Source organism: Triticum aestivum, chromosome 4D, assembly GCF_018294505.1.
Source record: "Triticum aestivum cultivar Chinese Spring chromosome 4D, IWGSC CS RefSeq v2.1, whole genome shotgun sequence".
NCBI classification, from domain to species: domain Eukaryota; kingdom Viridiplantae; phylum Streptophyta; class Magnoliopsida; order Poales; family Poaceae; genus Triticum; species Triticum aestivum.
The window spans coordinates 11,737,146-11,752,330 of NC_057805.1; positions in this window are offsets into that span (position 1 = coordinate 11,737,146).

Genomic DNA, 15,185 nt, shown 5'->3' on the forward strand with positions numbered 1-15,185 from the left:
GGCACTGATGCTGAACTGCTTAGATGAGTCGCCTGGCACAAAGTCAATAAGCTTAGTCTCATCGGCCGACTTAAATTTCATTACCGGCTCATGCTCCGTGGTCGGCTTTTTCAAAGACGTCATATCTGCCGGGTCAACATTATCTTTGTAAAACTTTAATTCCTCTGTCGCACAAACAGATTCAGCGTAGCCAGCGTCACCTTCCTCGCACTCCAAAGCTATCTTTCGGCTGCCATGAACCGTAATGGTCCCATTGTGACCCGGCATCTTGAGCTGCAAATATACGTAACACGGCCGTGCCATGAACTTGGCGTAAGCCGGCCGCCCAAATAAAGCATGGTACGGGCTTCTGATTTTGACCACCTCAAAAGTTAGTTTTTCCGCCCTGTAGTTGTACTCATCTCCAAAGGCTACTTCCAGCTCGATCTTACCAACTGGATATGCCGACTTACCGGGCACCACACCATGGAAAATAGTATTGGACTGGTTGAGGCTTTTATCAGTTAATCCCATACGACGGAAGGTCTCATAATAAAGGATGTTGATGCTACTACCTCCGTCTATGAGTACCTTAGTGAATTTATACCCACCAACCTGAGGAGTCACCACCAAGGCCAGGAGACCCGAATTATCAACCCGGGGAGGGTGATCTTCCCTACTCCATACAATCGGCTGCTCAGACCATCGAAAGTAACGTGGAACTGCCGGCTCAACAGCGTTCACAGCCCTCTTATGAAGCTTCTGGTCTCGCTTGCACAAACTGGTAGTAAACACATGATACTGTCCACTGTTGAGCTGCTTTGGATGGGTCTGGTATCCCCCCTGCTGCTGCTGCTGATTACCCTGGCCAGATTGCTGGTTAAAACCACCTTGATTACCTTGAGAATTCTGAAAATTGGAGTTTGAACCGCCGCCCGGGCCATGAAAGCCGCCGCCACCTGAGCCGCCGCCCTGCCCATTGTTACCGTTGAACATGTTGGAATTCTTGAAAGCTTTCATGATTGCACATTCTTTCCATAGATGAGTGGCCGGCTTCTCCCTAGAGCCATGCCTTGGACAGGGCTCATTTAACAATTGCTCAAGCGTCGGGCCAGACCCGCCAGACCGGGGAGATGGTATCCCCTTACGTCGGTGATTGTTACCCTGTGCGTTGGTGTTAGCCACAAACTCCATACCATCATCAGCCTTACGCTTATTACCTCCTTGACTCGTCGGGTTATGCTGAGGGCCCTTGCCGTTGCCATTCTTCTTTCCCTTCCCTGTCTTTTCCTCATCAGACGCGGGATCCTTGGTACTATCAGAGTCGGCGTACTTGACCAGAGCCGCCATCAGCGTACCCATATCATTGCAATCGCGCTTGAGCCGCCCAACCTTCATCTTCAGGGGTGCAAAACGACAATTTTGTTCCAACATTAAGACCGCAGAGCCGGCATCCATCTTATCAGATGAATGTATTATTTCCTTGACCCGGCGTACCCAATGGGTTGTAGACTCACCTTCTTGCTGCTTGCAGTTAGTCAAATCCACAATTGACATAGATTGCCTACATGTATCTTTGAAGTTTTGGAAGAAGCGGGCTTTCAGCTCTGCCCATGACCCGATGGAATTAGGTGGCAGTCCCTTCAACCAAGTGCGGGCAGTCCCATCCAACATCATGGTAAAGTATTTGGCCATCGCCGCTTCACTGACCTCCAGCAACTCCATAGCCATCTCGTAGCTTTCAATCCATGCTCCGGGCTGTAAATCAGCCGTGTAATTAGGTACCTTCCTAGGCCCTTTGAAATCTCTGGGTAGACGTTCGTTACGGAGAGCCGGCACCAGACAAGGGACACCTCCGGTCCTCGTAGCTATGCCTGCCTCGATAGAGGCTGTTGGGTGAACCGGAAAAGGCTGGTAAGCCGTCAGCTGAGCCGCCTGCTCAGCCTCTTGACGTGCTCTGTCTTGATCTACCGCGTTAAAGGCTCCATTGTGCGCCGGGCCATGGCCAGCTGGCAAGTCACGGCACCGGACGTTGCTTGAGCCGGCCGCTGAAACCATGTGTCTGCTATAACTTGGGCTCTGGCTTGGACGAGGGGTTGAATGAATCCTGTCCCGGCTATATGAATATGCCTCCTGTTGTGCCAAAGCCGTCTGAAGAAGTTCTCTGACCCTGCGGGTTTCGACCGCCGTTGGAGAATCACCCTCGACTGGGAGAGCCGCCAGTCGCGCCGCTGCAGCGATCATGTTTTCCAATGGATTAGAATAATGACCCGGTGGTATTGGCACGTATTGAGGTGGGGCAGTATTCACACGGGGAGGCCCCATCACTTGCGGCTGAACCAGCGTTCCAGCCCCGGGTGCCGTGATTTCTGGCGGGTTACTAGGCCCTGCACCGGGCGTGTTGAAGAGGTTTCGAGGATCATAAACCGGAGGGAACCGAGATTGAGCCTTCTGATGCCTCCTTCTCATGACCTCATTGGATGCGTTCTGATCCATCATGAGCCGGAAAGACTGCGCCTGAATCAGCTGAGTCTGGGCGTCCAGAGCCGCCCGTTCTGCAGCCATCCTGATTCCTTCCGCTGCCAGATCTTCCTTGGCTCATGCTATATCCAGCTTTAACTGTGCCACCTCTGCTTGATCCGCTGGGACGACCGTGGCGGTTAACAGGGCAGTCATCTTATCCGTGAGATCCATCAGCACCTGAGCCGGCGAGTGCACAGGGCCTCCTGCCCCAGCGGCGGAGTTTTGAACAGGTTACGTGCCGGCCATGAAGATTCCAACCCGGCTTGGCGGCTCAAAAGGGTCCGAAATATTGTCGCCATTAGAACAGCCCCCGAGCCTGCCGTCTCGAAGTTGATACAACGATTCAATCTCACCTGTGGATGATTCACCATCAGAGCAGATGGTCGTCTCATCGCTAGATCTAGATCCTTCAGAGAGTCCTCCGTGGATGCATCCCACGAAAGCACGCTTCAAGGCAGTCAGAGTCCAGGCGGGTCTCACACGCTGAGCCGTCTCGATGAGGTCGGTGCAGATGTCCGGCTCAGGGCCCGGCTCACCGATCTTGCCAATGAAAACGTGGATTCCGCCGAAGGGGACCCGGTACCCGTACTCGATTGAGCCGGCGTCGGGGCCCCAGCCTGCGTCGTCGATGTAGAGCTTGCCGTGATGACTCTTGGTCATCCGGCCCACAGCGTATCCCTTGAGCCCTTCGAAGCTGCCCTTCAAGAACTCAAATCCACCGCTCGCTGGCCCCACGGTGGGCGCCAACTCTCGTGGAATAGTCACGGCAGATGCCCTCGTGAAAGGACTTAGTCGTGGAGCCATCACAACTAGGAAGCTTAAAGGGGTTAAAGCGGGACAAAGGACACGAGGGTTATACTGGTTCGGCCCCTTACGGTGAAGGTAAAAGCCTACTCCAGTTGAGATGCAATTACTAGGGTTTCCATGACCAGGGAGCGAATCCGCTATGCCTGGCTACCGATTTGATGTTACTTGCCTTAAGCCGCCGGCGGGTCATCCCCTTATATACATGGGTTGACGCCCCGCGGCCTACAGAGTCCCAGCCGGCTTATAAACAGTATCCGGCTCGGTAACTAGTTAATTTTGCCTTACAACACAAGTCATGCCATTACGGCGGTTTATCACTACGGGCCTTAAGTCGCCTACGGGCTTTAGGCCCTTTATTGAACCGCCATCCTCAAGCTTAATATTGGGCTTCATATGATGAATTGCCATTGCGTAACCCGGCCCCTCCTAGGCGGGTTACACTAGTAGTTATATCCCCAACACCGAGCCTTCCAACCTTTACAAAATACATATATGCATTAATTAAATAAGAGATATTGTGATATGCCAAAAATATCCATGTTCCAACATGGAACCAACTTCAACTTCACCTACAACTAGCAACGCTATAAGAAGGGCTGAGAAAAAGCGGTAACTTAGCCAAACAACGGTTTGCTAGGAAAGGATGGTTAGAGGCTTGACATGGCAATATGGGAGGCATGATATAGCAAGTGGTAGGTAGCGCAGCATGGCAATAGAATGAACAACTAGCAAAGCAAAGATAGAAGTGATTTCGAGGGTATGGTCATCTTGCCTGCAAGGTTCTCAGAGTGGTCGAAAGCTTGATCCTCGTAAGCATACTCAACAGGTTCCTCGTTCACGAACTCGTCTCCCGGCTCTACCCACAGCAAAAACACAAGCAATGGAACCACAATCAATCACGGGAAATGCACAAGCAACATGATGCAATACATGCATGATATGCGAGATGTGATATGCGATGCATATGCGTGCTCCGGAAGAAAAAGGATGAACAAGGCAGTAACTTGGCAAACCAAGTATGCCACTAGAAAGATGAGATGATTTCGGTCAAAATCGATATAAAGATCACCGGAAACTGATACACGGTTTGCAAATGGCAAGCAAAACAAGAATGACACGATTATGCGATTAAAAGCATGATAGCACTTAGAATACATAAAGTAACTATGCTACAGCACCCCAACATAGCAACAAAGCATATGAAAGTAATCTACAGGATATGCTTGACAAAAGATGAGCACTGAGCTACGGCTAGATCACACAATAACAGGTTCAAACAAGCATGGCAAAAGTGCAAAAGATATCAGCTTCACAGACTGAAAATACTGAGCATGGCTGAAACAACATCAGGTAGCAATGTTCAGAGCAAGCCAAACACATGCTACGGGAACATATCATAGCAAACCAAGGCATGGCATGAATCTACTAAATGCATAGAACAAACGTCCCTTACTGACCATGAGCCAAAAGGGCACAGAAGATATGATGGCACCCATGTAAACATAGCAAGTTTCGTTAACAGGTTCCAGACTTAGCAGAAAACAGAGCATGGCATTACCAGATTTATGAAGGCATCTTGGTGAGCTTGATTTACTCATCACAAAGCAATGCATGACAAAACAAGCATACCTATAGCAAGAAGACATGTTCATGAAGGTAACCATGCCAAGAGTAGGTTCATAGCATGTATGGAGCAACTACAACAACCTTGGCAAAATTGAATATCATGTTGACATTCTGCCAGGAACATTTTATAGCAAACCTAGAGCAAGATTAAGACATGCTAGGGCACTCCATAATTGCAAACAGTGGCATGGATGGATAGAGCATAACCATATCTACAAAACATCCTTACTGAATATACCCAAAAGAAGCATGGATCTCTCTGTAGACACATGGATACATGGCAACAAAATAACAGCAGTAACAGACAGCAAAAATCCTGTCCCTGAAAACAGAAACATCACGAAGCTTAGTTTGCATGCTTGTGCTAGTCACCACATAATCACAAAAATACATGGCATACACCTCTGTAAAGGTGGCATGGCATAGATCCAAACACCTGTAGGGCTCATGCCCAAAAGATGCACACATCAAATGTAGGAAAAATAACAGAACAACAAGTTCTGATAAGTAACAGCAGTAAACATCATATAGCACTCTTGCACCAGAGATTTGGGCATCCAGATGAACTCAAACGAGCATGGCACAATGGAACAAAATGAAGAGCATCTCGTGACAAACATTTCGATATATCATGCACGCAAAACAGAGTAGTATGCAATGAGATATGATGCGATGAACATGAGCACATTATACAATAATTTCGAGACTTGGCAGAAAAACACGGGGGGAAAAGTCAACCTTCGGTCCAGATCTCGTCGGCAGGCGAACCGAGGTGAGGCTGCTGCTCGCCGGAGATGGGGAAGGAGGAGGGCGTCGGCCGGAGATGCAGAGGAGGGAGAGGCGTGGTCGCCGGGGTTCGTCAGAGGAGAGGAGCGTGGCGGCGAGGAGCTCGGGCTCCGGCGGAGCCGAGGCGCGCTCGGGCGTGGGCCAGGCGGCGACCGGAGCGGAGGGACGCCGGGCGGCGAGGCGCGGGGTCACCGGAGGAGGACGGGTGCGGAGGGAGCCGGGCGGCGGGGTCGGGCGCGCGGGCCGGGAGGGCCCCGCGCGGGCTCGCGGTCCGGCAGGCGGAGGAACGCGGCGGCGCGCCACGTGTCGCGCCCCGATTGGTCGGGCACGGCGGTGGGATTCGTCCGGCGCCGGGCGGACGTGTCCGGCGCGCGGAGGGAGCGGGGCTAGGGTTTCGGGACCCGGGATTTGGAGGAGGGAGCACATATTTATAGGTAGAGGGAGCTAGGAGACTCCAAATGGAGTGGGTTTTCGCCCACACGATCGTGATCGAACGACCGAGAGCATGGAGGTGACTTAGGTGGGTTATAGTACTGTTAGGAGGGGGTTTTGCTGCAACACACAAAAGACCTTTGCGGTTACCCGGTTAACCGTTGGAGCATCAAACGACCTCCAAATGGAACGAAACTTGACAGGTGGTCTATCGGTGGTATACCAAGGCCACTTGGCATTCGGTCCATTCCGAGAATGTTTAACACCCGCTCACGAAAAGAAACAAGAGGGGTGCGCCGGTGCATGTGGGAGTGCCGGATTGCAAAACGGACAACGGGGAAAATGCTCGGATGCATGAGACGAACACGTATGCAAATGAGATACGCATGATGACATGATATGAGATGCATGACATGAACAAAATGCAAAACAAAAGACAAAACCCAACCACGGAGGGAATATCATAACACATAGCCGAAAATGGCAAGAGTTGGAGTTACAAATATGGAAAGTTACATCCGGGGTGTTACACCTTGGCGCCAACGCCACTGGCTCCCCCGGCAGACCCTGTCCACTCGGCGAACTCTTTCTCTTCTGTGGCCGCGTCAGCATCGTCCTCCACGGTGCCGAGGTCGCCGGCTTCCGCGGCAAGTGCCTCCTCCTCCGCCCTGGCGGCAATGTACGCCAGCTCCTCCTCAGTGGTGTCACGGTTGAGCAGTGGCTCGTCACGGACATACCTCTCCGACAAGTTGTCAAAGAATTCCTGCACCCGCTCTGCTTCTGGCTCGCCCCAGGTTGGATCAAGGTCATGCGTGTTGAATTCCGGCATCATGACGATGATGGCAGTCTGGTAAGAGTTGTTGCTCAACGGGACCACCCCCGCTGGCAGCCCAAACAGAGACTTGCAAGCCGGGACGGCCTTGCCGGTCCTCTCGACCATGTCGACCTCATCAACCCTGAGCTAAAAAATCCTCTGGCAGAGATGGGCATGCTGCAGCACTATGAAGTTGTGCAGCGGAGCGATCTGGCGGAGGATGAAGTCGGCCCCGATCATCTCGAGGGTGAGCCTGGCCGAGGTGAGGTGATGGATCCTGGTGGTGGCGACCATGAGCTTCTAGTCGTCAGCGTCGAGCTCGCCCTAGTCCTCGCGACGGACCGGCGGCCTCCGACGGACCCGGCAGAACTCCTGCAGACCTGCCTCCTCGATCCAGCACCACCGGCTCCGCCACTCTTCCCACCTCTCCTTCTGAGCGCCCTCCAGGTACGTGCCCCTGCTCTGGGTCCTCGGGATCCAAGTGATGCAGCCAGAGATGGCACCCCCTGGCTAGATTCGAGGGGTGAAGTAGTGGCGGAAGAGCGCCGTGCTGGGGAGCACTCTGGCAAAGCCCTCGCAGAGATGGGCGAAGAAGGACATGCACGCCACGGTGTTCGGCGTAAGGTCCAGGAGGTGAAAGCCATAGGTGTGCATGATGTCGTTGAAGAAATCTGAGAAAGGGGGGCAGAGCCCGCAGGAGAAGTAGTCGAGGAAGAAGGGATACCGATTTGGACCGGCCTTGGTGCAGGAGGCGTGGATGACGCGCGTGGCGGGATGCCCCGACGTCTCCCTTCCCCACAGGGGCCTGAACTTCTCCTTGAGGGTGAGCGCGTCGACCGTCGAGGTGAAGACGGCGTACTGTGTCCGCAGTTCCGCCAACTCACTCTCCGGTGCCTCCTTCTCCCCGGCGTCCTTGGCCGCTCCCTTGCCCTTGCTTGTCTTGGGTGCCATGGCGGCTGAGAGGGGATGAGGGATCAAGGGCAATGGGGGTGCAGCGGTGGCGAGCAGAGGCGAAAACTTCGATGCACGCTTGAGGAAAGAGAAGGGAACAGCGGTTCCAAGATTGGAAAGGGCGCAGAGGGTAAATGAGCAGCGCCCCTGCGGTTTCCTCTTTTTTATAGGGAAGACACGGACCGCCTCATTACTACACCGTGAGGTGACGCAAGCACACTGCGGCCACTCCACGCACGACCCCCACGTCATGCACTCAATGTGGATCATGGGGAAGCGCAACTGGTGAGGGAGTTACCACGGTGAAAACTCTTCCACGCATGCCCGCGCACCGTTCTGGGCCTGGCCCAACAACGCCTTGCGCTTGTGTTGTTGGGGAACGTAGTAATTTCAAAAATTTCCTACACACACGCAAGATCATGGTGATACATAGCAACGAGAGGGAAGAGTGTCGTCCACGTACCCTCGTAGACCGTAAGCGGAAGCGTTGTGAGAACGCGGTTGATGTAGTCATACGTCTTCATGATCCGACCGATCCAAGTACCGAACGCACGGCACCTCCGAGTTCAGCACACGTTCAGCTCGGTGATGTCCCACGAACTCTGATCCAGCAGAGCTTCGAGGGAGAGTTCCGTCAGCACGATGGCGTGATGACGGTGATGATGATGCTACCGACGCAGGGCTTCGCCTAAGCACCGCAATGATATGACCGAGGTGGATTATGGTGGAGGGGGGCACCGCACCGCACACGGCTAAAAGATCAATGATCAATTGTTGTGTGTTCATGGGGAGCCCCCCTCCCCCGTATATAAAGGAGTGGAGGAGGGGGAGGGCCCGCCCTCTACTATGGCGCGCCCTGGGGAGTCCTACTCCCACCGGGAGTAGGATTCCTCCCCTTCCATGGAGTAGGAGTAGGAGAGAAGGAAAGGGAAAAGAGAAGAGAAGGAAGGAGGGGGCGCCGCCCCTCCCCCTAGTCCAAATCAGACAAGGCCTTGGGGGGCGCGCAGCCTCCCCTCTCTCTTTCCCCTAAAGCCCAATAAGGCCCATATACTCCCCGGCAAATTCCCGTAACTCTCCGGTACTCCGATAAATACCCGAATCACTTGGAACCTTTCCGATGTCCGAATATAGTCGTCCAATATATCGATCTTTACGTATCGACCATTTCGAGACTCCTCGTCATGTCCCCGATCTCATCCGGGACTCCGAACTACCTTCGGTACATCAAAACACATAAACTCATAATACCGATCGTCACAGAACATTAAGCATGCGGACCCTACGGGTTCGAGAACTATGTAGACATGAACGAGACACATCTTCAGTCAATAACCAATAGCGGAACCTGGATGCTCATATTGGTTCCTACATATTCTACGAAGTTCTTTATCGGTCAAACCGCATAACAACATACGTTGTTCCCTTTGTCATCGGTATGTTACTTGCCCGAGATTCGATCGTTGGTATCTCAATACCTAGTTCAATCTCGTTACCGGCAAGTCTCTTTACTCGTTCCGTAATGCATCATCCCGCAACTAACTCATTAGTCACATTGCTTGCAAGGCTTATAGTGATGTGCATTACCGAGAGGGCCCAGAGATACCTCTCCGAAATCGGAGTGACAAATCCTAATCTCGATCTATGCCAACTCAACAAGTACCATCGAAGACACCTGTAGATCACCTTTATAATCACCCAGTTACGTTGTGACGTTTGGTAGCACACAAAGTGTTCCTCCGGTATTCGGGAGTTGCATAATCTCATAGTCATAGGAACATGTATAAGTCATGAAGAAAGCAATAGCAACATATTAAACGATCAAGTGCTAAGCTAACGGAATGGGTCAAGTCAATCACATCATTCTCTAATGATGTGCTCCCGTTAATCAAATGACAACTCATGTCTATGGCTAGGAAACTTAACCATCTTTTGATTCAACGAGCTAGTCAAGTAGAGGCATACTAGTGACACTTAGTTTGTCTATATATTCACACATGTACTAAGTTCCGGTTTAATACAATTCTAGCATGAATAATAAACATTTATCATGATATAAGGAAATATAAATAACAACTTTATTATTGCCTCTAGGGCATATTTCCTTCAGTCTCCCACTTGCACTAGAGTCAATAATCTAGCTCACATCGCCATGTGATTTAATACCAATAGTTCACATCACTATGTGATTAACACCCATAGTTCACATCGTCATGTGACCATCACCCAAAGGGTTACTAGAGTCAATAATCTAGTTCACATCGCTATGTGATTAACACCCAAAGAGTACTAAGGTGTGATCATGTTTTGTTTGTGAGAGAAGTATAGTCAACGGGTCTGTCACATTCAGAGCCGTATGTATTCTGCAAATATTCTATGTCTACAATGCTCTGCACGGAGCTACTTTAGCTAATTGCTCCCACTTTCAATATGTATCCAGATTGAGACTTAGAGTCATCTGGATCAGTGTCAAAACTTGCATCGACGTAACCCTTTACGACGAACCTTTTGTCACCTCCATAATCGAGAAACATACCCTTATTCCACTAAGGATAATTTTGACCGTTGTTCAGTGATCTACTACTAGATAACTATTGTACTCCCTTGCCAAACTCGGTGTAGGGTATACAATAGATTTGGTACACAGCATGGCATACTTTATAGAACCTATGGCTGAGGCATAGGGAATGACTTTCATTCTCTTTCTATCTTCTGTCGTGGTCGAGCTTTGAGTCTTACTCAATTTCACACCTTGTAACACAGGCAAGAACTCTTTCTTTGACTGTTCCATTTTGAACTACTTCAAAATCTTGTCAAGGTATCTACTCATTGAAAAAACTTATCAAGCGTCTTGATCTATCTCTAAAGATCTTGATGCTCAATATGTAAGCAGCTTCACCGAGGTCTTTCTTTGAAAAACTCCTTTTAAATACTCCTTTATGCTTTCCAGAAAATTCTACATTATTTCCGATTAACAATATGTGATTCACATATATTTATCAGAAATGTTGTAGTGCTCCCACTCACTTTCTTGTAAATACAGGCTTCTCCAAAAGTCTGTATAAAACCATATGCTTTGATCACACTATCAAAACGTTTATTCCAACTCCGAGATGCTTGCACCAGTCCATAGATGGATCGCTGGAGCTTGCACACTTTGTTAGCACCCTTTGGATCGATAAAACCTTCAGGTTGCATCATATACAACTCTTCTTCCAGAAATCCATTCAGGAATGCAGTCTTTACATCCATTTGCCAAATTTCATAATCATAAAATGCGGCAATTGCTAACATGATTCGGACAGACTTAAGCATCGCTACGAGTGAGAAAATCTCATCGTAGTCTACACCTTGAACTTTGTCAAAACCTTTTTCGACAATTCGAGCTTTGTAGACAGTAACATTACCGTCAGCGTCAGTCTTCTTCTTGAAGATCCATTTATTCTTGATGGCTTGCCGATCATCGGGCAAGTCAACCAAAGTCCACACTTTGTTCTCATACATGGATCCCATCTCAGATTTCATGGCTTCAAGCCATTTCGCGGAATCTGGGCTCATCATCGCTTCCTCATAGTTCATAGGTTCGTCATGGTCAAGTAACATGACCTCCAGAACAGGATTACCGTACCACTCTGGTGCGGATCTCACTCTGGTTGACCTACGAGGTTCGGTAGTAACTTGATCTGAAGTTACATGATCATCATCAGCTTCCTCACTAATTGGTGTAGGAGTCATAGGAACAGATTTCTGTGATGAACTACTTTCCAATAAGGGAGCAGGTAAAGTTACCTCATCAAGTTCTACTTTCCTCCCACTCACTTCTTTCGAGAGAAACTCCTTCTCAAGAAAGGATCCATTCTTAGCAACGAATATCTTGCCTTCGGATATGTGATAGAAGGTGTACCCAACAGTCTCCTTTGGGTATCCTATGAAGACGCACTTCTCCGATTTGGGTTTGAGCTTATCAGGCTGAAACTTTTTCTCATAAGCATCGCAACCCCAAACTTTAAGAAACGACAACTTTGGTTTCTTGCCAAACCACAGTTCATACGGTGTCGTCTCAACGGATTTAGATGGTGCCCTATTTAACGTGAATGCAGCTGTCTCTAATGCACAACCCCAAAATGATAGTGGTAAATCGGTAACAGACATCATAGATCGCACCATATCTAATAAAGTACGGTTACGACGTTCGGACACACCATTACGATGTGGTGTTCCAGGTGGCGTGAGTTGCGAAACTATTCCACATTGTTTCAAATGAAGACCAAACTCATAACTCAAATATTCACCTCCATGATCAGATCGTACAAACTTTATTTTCTTGTTACGATGATTTTCCACTTCACTCTGAAATTCTTTGAACTTTTCAAACGTTTCAGACTTATGTTTCATCAAGTAGATATACCCATATCTGCTCAAATCATCTGTGAAGGTCAGATAATAACGATACCCGCCACGAGCCTCAACACTTATCGGACCGCATACATCAGTATGTATTATTTCCAATAAGTCAGTTGCTCGCTCCATTGTTCCGGAGAACGGAGTCTTAGTCATCTTGCCCATGAGGCATGGTTCGCAAGCATCAAGTGATCCATAATCAAGTGATTCCAAAAGCCCATCAGCATGGAGTTTCTTCATGCGCTTTACACCAATATGACCTAAACAGCAGTGCCACAAATAAGTTGCACTATCATTATTAACTTTGCATCTTTTGGCTTCAATATTATGAATATGTGTATCACTACGATCGAGATTCAATAAACCATTTATATTGAGTGTATGACTGTAGAAGGTTTTATTAATATAAATAGAACAACAATTATTCTTTGACTTAAATGAATAATCGTATTGCAATAAACATGATCCAATCATATCCATGCTAAACGCAAACACCAAATAACATTTATTCTAGGTTCAACACTAATCCCGAAGGTAAAGGGAGTGTGCGATGGTGATCTTATCAACCTTGGAATTACTTCCAACACACATCATCACCTCGCCCTTAACTAGTCTCTGTTTATTTTGCAACTCATGTTTTGAGTTACTACTCTTAGCAACTGAACTAGTATCAAATACTGAGGGGTTGCTATAAACACTAGTAAATTACACATCAAAAACATGTATATCAAATATACCTTTGTTCACTTTGCCATCCTTCTTATCCGCCAAATACTTGGGGTAGTTCCGCTTCCAGTGACCAGTCCCTTTGCAGTAGAAGCACTTAGTCTCAGGCTTAGGTCCAGACTTGGGCTTCTTCACTTGAGCAGCAACTTGCTTGCCGTTCTTCTTGAAGTTCCCCTTCTTCCCTTTGCCCTTTTTCTTGAAACTAGTGGTCCTGTCAACCATCAACACTTCATGTTTTTCTTGATTTCTACCTTCGCCGATTTTAGCATCGTGAAGAGCTTGGGAATTGTTTTTGTCATCCCTTGCATATTATAGCTCATCACGAAGTTCTAGTAACTTGGTGATAGTGACTAGAGAACTTTGTCAATTACTATCTTATCTGGAAGATTAACTCCCACTTGATTTAAGCAATTGTAGTACCCAGACAATCTGAGCACATGCTCACTGCTTGAGCTATTCTCCTCCATCTTGTAGGCAAAGTACTGTCAGAGGTCTCATACCTCTCGACACGGGCATGAGTATGAAATACCAATTTCAACTCTTGGAACATCTTATATGCTCAGTGGCGTTCAAAACATTTTTTATGTCCCGGTTCTAAGCCGTAAAGCATGGTGCACTTAAACTATCAAGTAGTCATCATACCGAGCTTTGTCAAACATTCATAACGTCTGCATCTGCTCCTGCAATAGGTCTGTCACCTAGCGGTGCATCAAGGACATAATTCTTATGTGCAGCAATGAGGATAATCCTCATATCACAGACCAAGTTCGCATCATTCCTACTATCATCTTCCAACTTATTTTTCTCTAGGAACATATCAAAAAATAAATGGGGAGCTTCATCGCGAGCTATTGATCTACAACATAGTTATGCAAATACTATCAGGACTAAGTTCATGATAAATTGAAGTTCAATTAATCATATTACTTAAGAACTCCCACTTAGATAGACATCCCTCTAGTCATCTAAATGATCACGTGATCCATATCAACTAAACCATGTACTCCATCATGTGAGATGGAGTAGTTTTCAATGATGAACATCACTATGTTGATCATATCTACTATATGATTCACGCTCGACCTTTCGGTCTCAGTGTTCCTAGGCCATATCTGCATATGCTAGGCTCGTCAAGTTTAACCCGAGTATTCTACGTGTGCAAAACTGGCTTGCACCCGTTGTATGTGAACGTAGAGCTTATCACACCCGATCATCACGTGGTGTCTCGGCACGAAGAACTGTCGCAATGGTGCATACTCAGGGAGAACACTTATACCTTGAAATTTTAGTAAGGGATCATCTTATAAAGCTACCGCCGAATTAAGCAAAATAAGATGTATAAAAGATAAACATCACATGCAATCAAAATATGTGACATGATATGGCCATCATCATCTTGCGCTTTTGATCTCCATCTCCAAAGTACTGTCATGATCTCCATTGTTACCGGCATGACACCATGATCTCCATCATCTTGATCTTTTATCAGCGTGTTGTCACATGGTCGTCTCACCAGCTATTGCTTTTGCAACTATTGCTATCGCATAGCGATAAAGTAAAGCAATTACATGGCACTTGCATCTTATGCACTAAAGAGACAACCATAAGGCTCCTGCCAGTTGCCGATAACTTTAACAAAACATGATCATCTCATACAACAATTTATATCTCATCATGTCTTGACCATATCACATCACAACATGCCCTGCAAAAACAAGTTAGACGTCCTCTACTTTGTTGTTGCAAGTTTTACGTGGCTGCTACGGGCTGAGCAAGAACCGTTCTTACCTACGCATCAAAACCACGACGATTTTTCGTCAAGTATGTGATGTTTTAACCTTCAACAAGGACCGGGCGTAGCCACACTTGGTTCAACTAAAGTTGGAGAAACTGACACCCGCCAGCCACCTGTGTGCGAAGCACGTCGGTAGAACCAGTCTCGCGTAAGTGTACGCGTAATGTCGGTCCGGGCCGCTTCATCCAACAATACCGCCGAATCAAAGTATGACATGCTGCTAAGCAATATGATTATTATCGCCCACAACTCTTTGTGTTCTACTCGTGCATATAACATCTACGCATAAACCTAGCTCGGATGCCACTGTTGGGAACGTAGTAATTTCAAAAATTTCCTACGCACACG